General features: G+C 34.4%; 1 pseudogene across 1 annotated transcript; it reads right to left on the reverse strand.

Moving 5' to 3' along the window:
• Positions 1-998: 998 nt before the first annotated feature.
• On the reverse strand, positions 999-4,723 carry LOC149208950 (chromatin assembly factor 1 subunit FSM-like; annotated as a pseudogene). The gene is made up of 9 exons (XR_016252170.1): positions 4,597-4,723; positions 3,788-4,076; positions 3,300-3,676; positions 3,043-3,124; positions 2,819-2,962; positions 2,054-2,482; positions 1,822-1,959; positions 1,659-1,701; positions 999-1,565 (listed from the first exon to the last, which is right to left on the reverse strand). The product of XR_016252170.1 is annotated as a chromatin assembly factor 1 subunit FSM-like (transcript).
• Between the last annotated feature and the right edge of the window lie 367 nt (positions 4,724-5,090).

Raw genomic sequence — 5,090 nt, forward strand, 5'->3', positions numbered from 1 at the left:
TATATATAACCTTCCATGTTTCGTAATCATTCATTTGCTCATTTTTCAAACAAAGTTGTCTTTAAAAAGCTTATGGACAAGGAAATTCTTAAAATAACATTATATTAATGATGTGTAGTGATATTTGTATCCGTATTTTATATTTTAGTTTAGTATTGAGTAATAGTTTTAAAACTTGATATACAGTGAATGTTTTATTTTAGTATTGTTTAAAACTTGATATTCAGTGAATGTTTGATGAATTTTAATGAAAATAAATAATATAATTATAAGAAATTTTTAATATTAAGATAAATAATGAATGGTTAATATATTAATTTTATTTATTATTTATTATTTATTATTATATTTTATTTTTAAATTAATTTTTAAAAATATAATAATAGAAATTATTATAAAGAAAATTATTTTTTTAATAATATATTTTATTTAGGTTTAGAGGTCTTAGTTTATTTGGCTAAGCCTTTATTTTCTCAGATGTAAGAAAATAAATAAACAGTTTAGTAAAAACTTGCCCCATTAAAAATCACTAACAGAAAATTAAAAACAATAAACAGTTATGAATCAACCTACATTTGTGGCGCTATTAGTTTGACATATAAATTATAATAATTTTTCTATTAAAAAAAAATCTTTATAATATTTAAAATACATATTTATTATATTATATGTATTTATTAAAATTACAGACAACATTATTTTTCTTAAATAACACTGAAGATATTTTTCTGATATTTTTCTTAAATAATAATGATGAATCAACTTATATTTACAACATAATTAATATAATATATAAATTATGATAAATAATCTATTTTAAAAACCATATTTATTTTTATTTTTAAAACTACAGCACAATACCATACTTTTATTATATTCATGGTAATCTTCTTGGAATAATTCCATCACTATTTTCTTTCACCGCAAATTTCAAATTCTACAAAAGAACAAAATATAATTCTTGAAACATTATATTCGTGGTAATCTTCTTGGAATAATTCCATAACTACTTTCTTTCGCCGCAAATTTCAAATTCTACAAAACAACAAAATATCAGTCACCAAAAGCTCTATGAATAGATTATTGTGGCGTGGGTTAATGATCCACCCATTCTCCAAATGCTTCATATGACCACAGGCTGGTTGTTGGACTCATGCGCGCCCCAGTGATAAAGAACAACAATAACTGTTGATAACTTTGCATCCATGCATGACGCATGATGCTTCCCCATGGCCCATCCGAAATTCCTTTGTACAGAAAATTTAACACAGTTACATAGTATGAGCAGCTCTATAATTTAAGGCTACACTACAGCATATCTACTTTGCACTCCTCCACCATCGCAAGCCGCATATTCTTTTGCTTTTCAGAACCATCAGTGTTGGGAGAAGACTGCACATTCACTCCAGCTGCTTCAGGAGGTAAACATCGCTTTGAGAAGTATGTGGTAATACCCTTGATTTTCCTTGTTGGAGTCTCTGTCACTTCCGAAGCTTGCAGTGTTGGAGTTTTTGTCACTTCCGAAGCATTTAGTTTTGGTGTACTTGTCACTTCCAAGGTTTGCACTGCAGGATAGACGAGCAATAAGGAATGAGAACTGGCAAATAGACCACGAAGTTTAATTTTAAAGTGTTCATCTACTGGACATAATAACTAACCTGAAGGCAACATACTCAATTTTTCAAGAACCTCCTTTTTGACCTGGAACAAGACAAGTATCCGACAATAACGCTATATAAATACAATATGAAGTTTAGTCAATGCCAGGAAGCAGCTAAGACAGGTAAATTCACAAGTGTTGGGAGAAGCAACTAGACAAACCTGCCAACGGTTTTCTACAAAATCCGATATTTCACGGATTTTGCTTTTCAACTGCTTCTTTGGTATGCTAGGAAATTTGTTAAGCAGAGACTCAACTATCTTATTCATGCCTTGGGGAAAGGACTGGATAGTACGAATCTGAAGAAAACATATATCAGGAAAGATGTGAGATGAGTACAAGACTAGGAACCCCCAATCATAAATCCTTCAAATGGGAAACAAAATTACTCACTAGTTCAGGTATGTCTGAGTCTGGAATAACAGTGCAGTTTTTCTTTTGTCGCTTAGAAGGCTCCCGGTCCTCTTTAGGGTTTGCCTCTGTTGGACGTTCGGAAGGCAGTTCAATAAGTATTTCTGGCAAACAAATCTGAATTCGCAGAGCTTGTAAGCAAATTTGTTCCAGTCTATGCCTAGCATTTGGCTCTGGAGGAGAATGTTCACTCTTCATATTAAGCAGATTTGTTATGATGAAAACATGGTTTGACCGCAAGGCTTGTTCTGTTGCATTTTCTAGGACCTTTTGCTGTCGCTCAAATGCATGCCACTCAGATTCAGTTTCTAGCCGTTGGTTATTCCTACCATTTTGGGACACACTATAGGGGGGTATATCCTCTTGCATATCCTCTTCCATATCTGATTCAATGTCATCCAAACAGACACCCTGTTCATGCACAAGACAGTAAATCATTTTCATACCTTGGGATGGAAAATATAGGTGCACAATTTGACATGTTACTAGGAGTCATCGAGGCCAACAAAATATCTTCAACTATACACATCCCCATAGGAACTAAATCGTCGCAGTCACCTTATATACCAACTTCCACAATAACCCTGTTTTGAGGTAAATTCCAGCAACACTACAAGGAGATGAACCCTCAATTATCCCCAAGAAAACTTGGACATTGCAACAAGAAATATTAAAATGACGGCAAAGGGTTTTTATGTACTCGTGATTAAAGAACCTCATCAAACATTTTTTTTCTCTAGAATTTACCTCATCTTCAGAAAGATATCCATCAGCTACAAAGAACCCATCACTATCATCATCTTCTTCAGACTTAAACTTCTCTGTCTCAGCCTCAATCTTTTCTTCCTCATCATCCTTGTCACAGTCAGAAAGGCTTTCCCCGGGATCTTCCTGAAGATATTTAACAGATTAAGAATAGCTTACAAAATATTGACAAATATTCTTTACCAAAAAGATTTAGTGATGAGTACCTCCTCCCATTCTTCATCGCTATCAATCTCATAGTCCAAAGAAGAGTCCTTCCAGAAAGGATTTTGAGGCCTAATGCTATCACTGCATCAAAGGCAAAGAGTCAGAACCAAAAACTTTCCCCCTCGTCTACTGTAGGATTAAGAATCCACGATCTTCAAGGTGATTCATATGTTTTTCATCGTGGTCTATCAAAGTTAACAACACTACATCTTTCTTTAAGAATTAACAGCCTTGAGACTATGCAAAATATCTTCACCTTTTCTTTGAGAAGGTTCCATAATAAGCAGGTCTGTAGCTGTGATCAAACTGCAAAAGCTTTCTTCTCTTATTATGAAACCTAGTCTCTCTTTGTACAGTGGTATTTCCATTATTGCCAGGCAAACTATCACTCAAAACTTCTTCCCAGTCATTCGCAAGGTTCTTCCCATGAACTCATGATCTTCAACATCACTATAAGTCCGCTTTTTGCTTGTAGAGGATTGCACTTTTGCCAGGGCTACAGCTTCAGCAGATAACCCCTGCAAACGAAGTTCATTGAACAATGCAACTTTGGGTTTACGCCGGATACCCCAACTTAGATGTCTTTGTGCAGAAACTCGCCAATTAATATTGTGCCAAGCTTCCAGGTGGGACCTGTGTGCACCAAACAATCAAAGTTATTCAACTCAAAGTACTTAGAATCTAGAAAGATCAAAACATATTCATGCTACATTTCACATATTTATAAAAAGCTAAAGCATCAACTTCGGAAGATCCCCCATCTCTGTCTCTGCTGCTTGCAGTAATATTTGATCCATTGACATCATAACACCACTGCAAATCTGTGCATTTTCCTGCGAAGAAGTATGAGTTCTTTCATCCAATACACTGGGCACTGTTTGAGCATTAGGTGCATCTTTTTTACTGTGAAGAAATCGGTCCATGAGTGTCGCCTGTTTTTGTATTGCAAGTTGCTTTTTCATCTCAGCTTCTTCCTTTTCACGCCGTTTCTGTTCTTTTTCTGCCTCTTCTTGCTGCCGTTCTTTTCTTTCTCCTGGTTCAAGACAACTAACAATGTTATCAACTAAATATGGTGCCATCATGGAACGCAGAGTAGAAATGTTTCCTATCGGAGTTGTATAAATCTTAGCTCTTCTTTTCTCATGCTGGTTAGGGAAAAGAGGTTTCCTGATTGAATTTGAGTTTGACTGTAATAATGTAAGACAATATTCCACATATACTACAGAAGTAGAATACAGAAAAAAAATGGGAAACATCTTGGTGAAATCAAATAAATAAACAGCATGATAAACTCAATATAGGGGTAACGTGTCCTCATAATTTTGATGATCTCACAAAGAAAATCAACATTGCCAATTTCCCACTTTAACATGTGCATGGGCATCTGGATTAAAAATGATGCAAATCCATTTCAACAAGCAATCAAAGAAAGTGGTGTGGCCTGAAAATCTTACTTGAATAATAGTTCCCTTTCCTAAAATTGCAATAAGAAATGTTAGTAAAAGCTCCAAACACTATCTTTTAAAGCTTGCATTTCTTTATAAGAATTCAGCTAACCTGTTGCATCTTCTCCCTTTTCAGTACCCGTTCCAACCGTTTCTGTTCCATTTCACTCTTCCGTTCATTTTTTTCTTTCTCCTTAATTGCCTCTTTCTCCTTCAGCGTTGCTTGCTTGACCATTCTACGTCAATAAACAGAGACATGTTGGCAACATTGAATATTTTCAACTAATTGTACATATCCAGATTTCTAAACCTAAACAATATTTAAGGATGGCCATCATCTTCTAAAGAAACCTTTATCTATATAAGTAAACAACCCAACACTTTGAAATGCTCATTGAATTCTAAATCACGCACACATCCTTGGTGCTATTTTTAGAGACTGGAAATTCAAAATTTAAAGTGTCTACTGTCTCAAAAGCTCACCCAGGTCGTAGTACTAGGCAAAGGTTACCTAAAATAAGGTTTAATTCACACATATCTTGACTACATCACGCCCTTAAATGCATGACAATGCAATTATGAAATACTCAAAAATCTGCCCA

This window comes from Pinus tabuliformis, chromosome 1_2 (genome assembly GCF_031772625.1).
Source record: "Pinus tabuliformis cultivar Carrire ecotype Pingquan chromosome 1_2, CPIR1, whole genome shotgun sequence".
Lineage (NCBI taxonomy): Eukaryota > Viridiplantae > Streptophyta > Pinopsida > Pinales > Pinaceae > Pinus > Pinus tabuliformis.